At 39.4% G+C, this 12,022-nt stretch overlaps 1 long non-coding RNA gene across 1 annotated transcript; it reads right to left on the bottom strand.

Annotated features, from left to right (window-relative positions):
* Positions 1-7,862: 7,862 nt before the first annotated feature.
* Positions 7,863-11,810, bottom strand: LOC127965346 (uncharacterized). Its single transcript, XR_008155287.1, has 3 exons — positions 11,737-11,810; positions 9,673-9,817; positions 7,863-9,520 (listed from the first exon to the last, which is right to left on the bottom strand). It is a non-coding gene; the product is annotated as an uncharacterized LOC127965346 (long non-coding RNA).
* Positions 11,811-12,022: the final 212 nt, after the last annotated feature.

Genomic DNA, 12,022 nt, shown 5'->3' with positions numbered 1-12,022 from the left:
AATTATATAATATTGGGACGGGCACCATAAAGATTCTACAATGGGCAGAGCCACTAGAATTGATGACTCATGGGAAATTCCGACATATATAAGCTTTTTATTTGTCGTTTCTATATGGGGTTCTATCTGATTAGCACTCAATGTAAGATATAAACTTTGTTTTACTGAATTCATGAAGCGCTTTCACACACTTAAAGTACAACGAAAGTATTTGCACTCTTTTTCGATGGCATGAGTAACTGAAACACTTTCATTAATCTGTAATGGCCCACAAAGCCTAAAAGGGATTACACATTACTTCCTTGACGGACAGAATTATATAAACCACCCTATGAATAGATCAACACACATCTGTTACCTCAGTGTCTGAGCCTCTGCATATGAGACTGGCAATGGCTTGGGGCGAGCCCGTCGGAGGCTAAGCGATCTAGACGCAGGAGATGCTGCAACATAAGACCGTGTTGAAAGCGCCCTGGCACACGTGGAATTCCACATGTCAGGTGGTGAAGTGGATTGAAATAGATATCACCAGCACAGCCCGGAGAGTACAACCCATGCCCGCTGCTGACCTGATACCAGCAAGGAGACCACAAAGAGTGGCCGAGTGACCGGGCGAGGCTCGAGTCGTCCAGTTGTCACCCCCCTGATGCTGATTCGGTTTAATGAGCGGCGTGCTGTCACCACACATCTCTCCGATGCGTACGCTTGTACAGTCTGGCAGCTGCAGAACCTGCTGGAGTCCACGAAACTCCTCTCTACACTATTAAATAACCTCAGAGTACATTACGTTTGTTTCACAAAAAATAAACACACAAATAAGAGCGGAGAGCATTTGCACGCAAGCCTTAAGAGGCCCAGTCACATCTGTACAGTGTAGCTAATGTTGACCTAATGTGCCCTTTACATATACACAGTACATGAGGAGGGAAAATGCTGACTTAGTATTCAGATTTTTCTTTCTTTTTCTTTTTTTTTCCGGTCCACAACCAGTGTAGAACCTTTCATTAAGAATACATTTGTAAATTTGACGGCAAGTACCAAAACTGTCTATTGTAAATTGTTAAGTAAGCAAAAATGTCCTCTGAAATATATTAATGCTACTTTTAACTGCAAAAGCAACATTATTATCATAAATTAATGCATATGAAAAGTGGATTGAATTTTCTTTTACCTTAAGTTGAGAGTTTAATGGATAATTGGATACACAGCCTTACATGATGATCTAAATAAATATTTAAAATGGGAAGTATTGTCTCCTATATTCATTTTGTTGTCCTACAGTAGCTATTCACAACTGCTGCACTTAATGGTGTGCATTTCCCATTATTGTCTGTGACTGTCATTACAGAGCTATGACCTATTTTTGGGTAACGATCCACCAGTTGTGAAGCCACTGGAATAGATAAATCCAATATTTAACATAGCTTTCTTTGCAGGAAAACAAAAACAATAATTGCTGGTGCGATTAAAAAAAAAAAAGGTTGTGACCAACCTTAAGGCAGGAGGACAAGTTTTCATAGAGGTTCATGAAGAAAAGTGTATTTCTGTGGTTTTGCAGACGTCTTTACGGACCAGCCTCCACTGTGCATTCCTCTAAGCCATCCTCCTGGAAAATGGCATAAGGTTTACAAAACATCATTGTGGCTGTGGCACCAATTACTGTTAATATATGTCAAATGGCTAAAGCAGAGGCTTAGAAGTAGACTGATCACTCCAATAACGCCAACTGTCACTCTGTTAGCCGCAGCGCAGCCCCACTGGAATAATTAGTCCACTCTCTGTGAATAAAACAATATGAAAACAGCCAAATTGACATCCAAAATATGGGCTTTGCCTCAGATGACCTAAAAATAGTCAATCCCATTCAGGCCAAGTACAAAAACAACATCTTCAAACACAGAACTGCATCAGTATTGATTCCCTACATATTCGTTTTATATTTATTTAATGAAAATCAAATTGTGTCCTGCTAATAATCGTAAACTACTCCGAGGCTTTTTAACAAGCAGCTCAGCAGTTTCAGAGATCAGTTTTTGGTTTTATACTGTAGCTTACAAAATTTGCATAGATTTCATAGCTAAACTAACTTGCGGGGGAAAGGAAAAGCGAAAGAAATGAAAACGGGAAAGAAAAGTTCCGCTGACATAAATCAATATCAAGACGATGGAAACAGCTGAGTATTAAAAAAAAGAAAATAATAATAATACAAAATCATATAATACAAAGTTAACTGTACAAATGTGAAATAAAAAGTATCTATTTAAAAAAAAAAAAAAAAAAAAAAAAAATATATATATATATATATATATATATATATATATATATATATATATATAAAATGAATTAAAAAGGTTTTCATTTACATTCTTCTACCCAAATTTTAGGATGTCTCCGAGCAATTTTTCACACACACACACACACACACACACAGAGAGAGAGAGAGAGAGAGAGAGAGAGAGAGAGACTTCTGCTCAATTCAACATAAATCATTAAGGATCTAATGATGCAGTTGTTTGAATGTGGTGTTCATACTGTTGGGGTGAGGCACTTTTACCATGAGTACAAAATAGAAACTGCAGCTCTTTAAAAAAATATATATTTTTATATACATTTAACACTTAATCTTAAATAAGCACACATTAAATAGAAAATACAAAAAAATATGTGATAGAATGGAGAAGTTTTCTAAGAAACAGGGAGGCAAATGCTGCCTAAATTAAGCTGTCACTCAGTAGGGGCTACAATTTGCTACAATTTGGGAACAACTTTTGGGATGCTGTAAATGATGAAATTGATAAAAAATACATATTTATTTGATCTTGGTCAGCCTACTACAACCCACAGCAGATAAACGCTTACATTCTATCACACAGGCATATTATACAAAATATTGTCTGTTGTTTATCTAGTCAATGTAGATGTATTTTCAAATTATATTTTTTTAAATTGCAGCACAATTACAACATTTGTTAAATATAATGTAAAACCAAACAAACAAAAAAGGTACCTGTATTCAATCCAAATGATTTTAATGAACTAAATTCCAACTCAGTGGATGTCACATTATGATACTGCGGTATGATCTTAACTTTTAAATGCATACAAGAAAGTATACAATATCTAATAATATGTCTCACAACCAAAACGATTGAATTTGTGACTTTAGTGCTTTCAGTGGAATTCACAGGAGAGCACCATATTCATGGAATGTGCTGTGAAACCACCAACACTTTGTGAAACCACCTACCAAAACCAAAGCAAACAGCTTCAGGATATCTCCAGAATGAATCCACTCCTGTCACATTTGTAGTTCCTACAAAAAATTTAGAAAAATACTTTTTACAACACAAAATGAAAAAAATCAAACACATAAATAGGCAAAATGCTCTCTATCTCCCTCTGAAGTGTTTTTCTCTCTCTTTCACACACACACACTTCAGGGCAGACAGTCGGGGCACGGCTCATCTATGTGAAGCCAGCTGGCTGTGGCGTCCCTGAGAGCCGAGCACTTGTCCCCCGCTGAGTGCAATTGAGAAGCGCAGACCTGCCTTTACTCTACACACAGCCCAGAGCCAGGCCTGACAGACACTGTCAGTCTAAAACACAGCGACGCAGGGCCCGCGGCCTTATCACCATGCACTCAAACACGCAAATATACACAGGGCACTTTTGCCACCTCTCACCATCGTCGTGTATGTGTTAGTTACACATTTGTTTCCTTTCGAAAATGCATTCTGAGTGTCGGTTCCCGAGAGAGTGGAGGCAGCTAAACGGAGTGCTAAAATTGACAAGCAGCTAAAGGTACGCAGAATGTCTTCACGCGAGTGTAAATGAGTGACACCGCCAGAGATGTGCGTCCGAGAAAGCCACGTGTAATTGGTGATGATGGGAATGGACACAAGCCACATGAGACCGCTGACAAAGAACCAGCTTCGCTACCAACAAAGGGCTGGCGGGAGAGATGACGGCTCTGAAAGGGGCAGGGCAGCTTCAAAGCCCGCCAGAGTCATTCTTTTCTTCTTCACACACCCAGAGAGCCTCTAAAAAGTGATATTTCAGCATATCATTATCATTCAGCCTAGATGAATTCACAGTCGAAGATCAAAAGAACAGTTGCATGAGAGAGATATAAAGATATATCATAATTACCCTAGGTGGGCTGAGACTCGAATGTAAATGGGTCACATCAGGCTATATGTGTGAGCAACATTACATTAGAAGTATAGATTAGTTTCCTAAAGCCGCATGGTGAAAGAGCCCGATAATAGGGGGTTTACCAAGGTAAAGCCCGTTGTATGTATTCGGCTGGTCATTTGATCTCAACATGTCAGCCCCCACAAGACGACCAGATCTGGCAGAATAAAACAAGAGCTTGTATTGCACTGCTATGACTGCAGTATTCATCTCATGGTTTTCAACACATTTTTCAAAAGTACTAATCATTTATTTACATGCAACTTTAACTTAACCTGACAATTTGGTCTTTCGCCATCTCTTATATAGTGTTAACAGTAAAGTTCTGCTGAAATTCTGCTAAAACTGTACTAATAAATCAGATCTGTGAATCGAATTTGATCATCTTCATGCATAAATCAATCAACTAATATGTATTCAGCAACAAAACACTAGGGAAACTGAATGCTTGTATTACAGTTTAGGGAACTAAAGATTGGTAAACATGCCAAGTCAGACATGTTCCTGGATCAACATCTTTTGTTGAGCCTGGAACAACATTACAGTCCATCCCTATCCCGATCCCTACCCCTAAACCCTACCCATATCCCAAAAATCAGAGGCATATGATAACTGAATAACAAGTGTGCAGATGCACTGAATGCTTGATGTAACCATAAAACAGTCATTTCCTGCAAATTAATTCCTCAGTTCTGATTGGATGATTGGAGTGTTCAAGTTCAATGAATATTAGCTTCTATAAAAATAAATTGAGGTTAAAATGAGGCAGATAAGAAATTGAACTTTCATTCATATAAAAATCTTAATATCTTTATCACTGCATATTCATGCATATATTATCTGTGTATTTGTATATGATGATATTGTATTCTATTTTTTGTTTTCAATTTATGTGTTTATGGATTTACGAGGCAGTTACTCCTTTAAGTGGATTTGGTAGAATTTGGTTCCATCTAGTGGTCAGGAAAAGAACGAACAGGTTTTATACTGTTAAAAAAAAGTACTGCTTTATTTCACAGTATATAAAACAGTGAGGTGATTTAAGAAGTCTTAATCTTCAGTGTTGCATGCACTTTATTAAACTGACTAAACGAACTGCTATCAATAACATGCACAAAGCCGGCACCTGGTAGCCATGGCATTTGGCATGGCATTTTCACATCCATTAATAATTACTGTCATCTGTGTCTTAGGTGCTGGACCCCTGTGTGGATGATTGAGACCATTCCCCTGATAACTGCATATAAATTCGAAGTAATACCCGAATAGAAATGTGGAGGATTACATGTCACATGTTATGGAGCATTTTATGAGCAAAGTCCCATTTTGTCAGGAATGAATAACATAATTAAATTATACACTTTCTTAATTGCTTAGAGTGCTTTCTGCAAACCTTTTTTTTTTAAATCCTGTTCAGGTGAAAAGAAAAGTAGTACATTAATGCCTTTTTTAAAAAGAAACTTAATTACAAGCTCAAAGTGATTTAAACTTTGGTGTAAACACAGCCTTCAGTCGGTGACTGCCTTGTTTCAGTTTTACTTGATGTTGCACTTAAATGCCTAATTCCCTCCAAATCAGTTTCATCCGAACCTCCCTCCCCTTTCTGAACAAACAGAAAAAGGTCAGACTCCTAAGAACTGACTTTCATGTTTATCTCACGCTGTGTCATCACTTTCAGTATCCAAAAACACTTTCTGTCACTTGCCAGTGCCGTCAACGCCCACTACTCTATACTACAAGTAACCGTCCATTGTGAGCTTCACCCTAAATTTCCAACATTCACGGTGCAAGATTCCGATGTGGTAAAATGACTGTCTCACTACGTTACAAGCACTTTGAAGTCAGACTAAATAATAACATGTAGTGTCATGCAAAGGTTTTAATCCGATTGGGCATATTTTTTTATTTATTATTATTTATTTATTTGCTTAATCAGATGCAAATGCATTTGTACCTCAGTCTAGTCCAGCATTAGTCTAATCAGACAACTGTTCCCTGCATTGCACACATGCACTGAAAGACAGAGGAGAAGTGCCAATGCTGATTGCACATTTTACAATATTGTGCAACATGAAGAAGTTAGAAGGCACTTTTTTTGTCAACAGGAAGTGTCTGATCACTGCAAAAAAGGCTTAATTTACTTAGTATGGGGGGGGGGGGGGTGCATAAGTGCATTTTCCTTAAAATAAGTAATATGATCTGCCAGTGGGGTACGTAAAATACTCTTGTTTTAAGAATATTTTACCTGTTTTAAGCAAAATGCACTTAATTTTGTTTTCTTTTTCTCTCTCTGGAAATAAGAAATTATCTTGCGTCATATTTACTTATAGTAAATGCAATTTAATATTTTACATATTTAATATTTTTATTTTAAGATAAGCCTTTTTTTTTTTTTTTTGCAATGATTATCCTGAAGTGTGAAATCTACGGACCTACAGTATGCTATTATCTGAGAAGCTGTCCACACGAGGAACTGGTGTTGTGACCTGTGTGAACTGTATCATAACTGACTGGTGACGATTAGTGACCTTTCGCTGCTTTTGAAAACCATTTACTTCAATTACAGTGTAAAAACCATCTGTAACTTACACTTCATGACTTGGTTGCAAAGCTCTCCTGTTGCATGCATGACCGGATGTAAACCACATTTTCTACAAGATTGAGAGAGAAAATGTAGACTGCAGTAGATTGACTTTGAATACCCTATTCATGATGAGTGATTGTAGAAAAAATCCACTCTAAATAGTGACAAAACACGACCCATTAACACTAGGGCTGGGATGATAAATCGATGCAGAATCGATTCTCTGGAATCGATTATGAGTTTAGATTTTAACATCAGATGGCGCTCTAATCTAGTTTTTATCTGCATACTCAAATGCTCATGTAAAAGAGTGCTAAAAGGGTGCTTGTGCTTGTGAGTCATGTAATTTCACTTCATCTTAGAATGCTTTTATGATGCAAGATTAATGTAAACACAGCCCACGGTGAACACCTTTGTAATTCGCTTCACCTTTTTAATTTTATGAATGATTATTTTAGGTTCAAGTGTCTGTAATGATTTGGAAACGAGTAGAGTACGGGTGTTTCTAAAGCATGCAGTGCCATCTGCTGTTCAAAGCTAAGCTCAGAATCGATTCAAGAAAGAATCGCGATGCATTCGGAAAATCTCAGAATCGATGCTGAATCATTTCTTTTTTCGTAATGCATAGGTTTATTTTCCCAGCCCTAATTCGTGCATGTTAGCCTCATTTATGAGCGGCTATGCGGTGGTTTTGGCTAGCCTCCTACTTTTTTGTCTCATACAGTGCACTGCCTGTGTCTGAGAAACAAACAAAAAAAGGAGCATATTAACAGACGACCTATGCTCATATTTATATTTCCAAACAGTCAGTCAGTGTTCTCTATTCATTTATTGTCGAGTCGGCTGCGGTAGGGCCAGTTGAAATCGATGCTTCTCTGCAGTGAGAGAGACAACACTGTGCCAGGGCAGTCAGACCTCGCGGGGCAGCACTGGCGACATCTTCCAACTAAATCATAGCTAAGGTTTATCCCAAAAAACACTGTGCCAGGGCAGTCAGACCTCGCGGGGCAGCACTGGCGACATCTTCCAACTAAATCATAGCTAAGGTTTATCCCAAAAAACACTGTGCCAGGGCAGTCAGACCTCGCGGGGCAGCACTGGCGACATCTTCCAACTAAATCATAGCTAAGGTTTATCCCAAAAAAAGTCCCTATGTTTGTCAGTATATATATTCCATGGAAAAAACACACTAAAAGCGTTTGAAAGTTGGTAAGGCCTTGTCCACCCTAATACGTTTTCGTTTGAAAACGCATCTTTTTCTCTCCTTTTTGGCCTTCCGTCCGTTTTCAGTCGAGGAAAATGGAGCTTTTTGAAAACCCTCTGCAAAGTGGATAAATGTGAAAACGGAGGCTTTTGAAAACGATTACGCAATTTTATTCATGTGAGGCATATTATATAGATATCTGTGTTTGTATTGTGAATGTTATGTGCTATGCAGTATACACTTTCTCACTATTACTACAGATGTGTTACTTTGTACACTCTTAATATCACAGTTCTGCAAAGGTGAAAGCAAATTTACTCGCAATTGCTATTTGCAACAAAACATGAAGGCAGTTGCATTTTAGATCAGACATACAATCATGTGTGCGACCTGGTTGCATCAGTGAATGGTGGGATCTTTTCATAAATAAAATAATCCTGTCAGAAGAACTGCATACAAATTTATCATGTCTGTTCTTTCGTATCATCTGCAGTGAGCTTTTTCGAGGATATGCGCATGCGCAGAAATATAACCTTTTTTTAAAGTTTCAGTGTTGACGAGACAAAGTTTGCAAAACGCTTGAAAACGCTAGTTAGGACGGAGAGCGTTTTAAAACGAAAATGCCGTTTTCAAATGCACCCGGATAAAAGAAGATGTAGTCTAAATCTAGCGCTGAAGTTGCGCTCGTGTGTGTAAGGCGCAGGAGCTGATGGCAGCAGGCGGTGGATGTGGAGGTCAGTGGATACTGTGGACGAGTTCTTCTGTGTCATCACGTTCTACAAGTTCTACGTCCGGACAGCAAGCAGTTTTGGCCCACATCCGGCCTGCATGGGACAGCTTCAGTCTTGGAACTTTCACACTTAGTAACATACAGCTGTGTCCTAACCACAGTGCAACGTCAAAAGAGACCCCTCTCAAAAGCGTTCCGAACATTATTTAAACAACCAGCATTGCGGTACTTTAAAAATTCATATCATAAGAAAAAGAAACACCGGTAATCAGTAAGAACCAGTACACCGCCCAACACTAGGCTATTACAGATTACAGGTATGTCAAAGCAGCTTTCCAGTATTAAACAGAAAAATCATATGTCGAAGAAACCAAAACTCCATCATTCTTCTCTGGCCAGATGAATCCAGCATCTATCTAATCAGCACAAGAGAGAACCCCTATAAATTATCAACGCAGCCATACCTTCATTATTTCTAGTCTTTCAGTATCCCTCCACCACCCCGACTCCTCACCTTCAGCCTGTTCCTACCCCAGCACAGGGAGGAACACTCAGGAGGAGCGCTTGGAGCCCTCTCCTCAGACAGCACGCCAAATACGCATAACCTTTACTCTGTACATTATCTGTAAGTGTGAACTCATGAATTGCAGACTGCAACACAGGTCAGATTGTGCAGAGGACTGGTTTGGTTCCTGTGGTCTTGTCCCAATGGCTGTCTAGGCGATGAGGGCGGAGGGGATCTTTCTCTGGGGCTCATCTAGTTGTCTTGTCTCAGCTGACATTCAGAGCTGTCAAGGGCGTATCTGATCTGGATACAGACTAGATCTGGTAACTACAGTGACCTCGGAATAAGAATGAGACGGTCTAATATTTACGTAGATGCAAATTACGTAGATGCAAATGAGAACAATAAATCACATTTTAATTGTAGTAAACCCTCTAAACTTTTACACATATTACCTTAAGTCTTAGTGATTAAAGTACACACACACACAGTGTAGTTGCAGCAGTCTGGTCATGTGTTTGAAGCCTTGGAAGAAGTGACTGGCCAGCATCTGAAAACTTGTAATGATGAGAAAGCACCAATGAAGTCTTTGGCCACACCCTGATGGAAAAATAAAGTACAATTGAAACTATTATTTTAAGACAATAAATTATGCCTTTTAAAATGTAATTCCAGTTAATTCGATTTGTGATGAAACAGCAGTTGCAATCTTTTTTTTTAATCTGTCAATGTCAAGTTTGAGTCTCAGGCTGGCAGGAATTGTAGGTGGAGAGAGTGAATGTGCAGCACTCTCTCCACCTTCAATACCATGACTGAGGTGGCCTTGAGCAAGGCACCGAACCCCAACTGCTCCCTGGGTGCTGCAGCATAAATGGCTGCCCAATGCTCCAGGTGTCTGTTCATGGCGTGTGTGTGTGTGCACTTTGGATGGGTTAATTGCAGAGCATGAATTCTGAGTATGGGTCACCATACTTGGCTGGATGTCACCTTAACAGGCACCTGTGGCTTACCCTAGCTAATCTGAATGACAACAACCGCAAGATGCTCTTAAACGCTCCAGTCACTCCCTCCGGCCTCTTTGGTGATGCCGTGGAGTTGGTCATGCATCGTTTCTCCGAGACACAGAAGTGAGCCAAGGCGATGAGCTACGTGAAGCCCGTCACTCACTCCAGTCATAGTCTGCGAGGTCCTGCTCTTCTTGTACACCTCGCCAGGATCAGGGACCGGCTAAACAGCCCACCACTCCACGGCATCACCAAAGAGGCCGGAGGGAGTGACTGGAGCGTTTAAGAGCATCTTGCGGTCGGCCGAAACAAGCAGTGGTCAGGGCCTGGAAGGAAACATCAGGGTCAGAGGAGGAGCCCGCACCGCGAGATTTGAGAATAACCATTCACTCAATGCTTTTCAAATATATTTGTCGTAGACTTAAAGGTGCCATGTGTCATGTCTAGCAAAAAAATCAAGTCATACTCCACATTCCATACCAGATGGGGGCAGTATACCTCAATAAAGTGAATTGGTCTACTCTAGAGTAACAAACGAGAAACGGCATAGTCTCTATGCTTCGCCCCTACCTTCACAAAAACCCTAGAGCCATAGCCGAAGCCTAAGAGGACGTTTTGCCTCCGGAGGAATGTTGGGTGATGTCAAGTTATTTTGAAACATGACATCTTCAAGCTACTCCCCTTCACCTTTACCAGTGAATATGTTCATATTCTTATTGTTCATATTACATTTTGAGTTGTATATGTGACCTTTGGTTAATCTGGCCCAGTTTGCCCCATTCTTCCACAGCACTCACACACACTGAGATTGTGGATGATATTTTACTTTATTTCCCTGCACACAGAGCAGTGGAAAGAAGAGAATTGTGAGTCACGCTAATACAGCTCCATCCACAGCAGTTCCCTCTAGCTCTGCTGTTCTCAGTATAACGGTTTACTCAAATTGTTGTACTTAAAACAACAAACAAAAGTAAAACACATTTTGAAATGTAATTTCTCCAGGAAATTATACACACTTTTTCCAATACTCTTTCTAGATGTAATGTTTTGTGATTTATATGGATGATTTGAGATAATCATCCATTTTACGGTAACAGTAGAATAAAATCGAATGGAAAACTAAGTAAAACAATGAATTGAGAGCTCTACAAAATACAGTTAACAATAAACATTCCAAACATATGTAAATTCTTAAATGCTTTATGAAAATTACCTGCACACAGAGCAGTGGAAAGAAGAGAATTGTGAGTCACGCTAATACAGCTCCATCTGTTTGATAAATGATTTAATTTTTTTTTTTAGAGAGCACATGGAAAAAATGGCGCACATTAAAAGATAATGGAGTTCGTGCAAACAGAAATAAAACTATCAAATTGCCCAAAAATACGAACAGAAAACACACTCAAAAATCAATGAATGTCCACTGTGTGCAATCCCTAACATACATCTTCTAACATTCGATATAAAACCAGTATTTTTTACTTTTAATGTGGAGCTGCAACAGAAACGACTCACCCACAGCAGTTCCCTCTAGCTCTGCTGCAGTTCATTCGAACTCCGTGCGCTATAGCGCCACCAGCGCAGCCAATAGGAAGCGCGATCACTTCTTCTTCTTCTTCTTCTTGGTTTTTAACGGCGGCTGGCAACCAGCGTAATTAGGTGCATTGCCGCCACCTTCTGCTCCGGAGTGTGGAACAGAGCGTTACATTCTACTCATTAATCCTGTCCTTTTAAGAAATTCAAAGAAAGCTTTGCTATTTATTTTACTTGCCCATTTTATTAAAGATTTAAAATGTACCAC

The sequence above is a fragment of the Carassius gibelio genome, chromosome B9 (genome assembly GCF_023724105.1).
Source record: "Carassius gibelio isolate Cgi1373 ecotype wild population from Czech Republic chromosome B9, carGib1.2-hapl.c, whole genome shotgun sequence".
In the NCBI taxonomy this organism is placed as follows: domain Eukaryota; kingdom Metazoa; phylum Chordata; class Actinopteri; order Cypriniformes; family Cyprinidae; genus Carassius; species Carassius gibelio.
The sequence above is the reverse complement of the archived record's forward strand: the minus strand, read 5'-3'. Positions and strand labels throughout refer to the sequence as shown.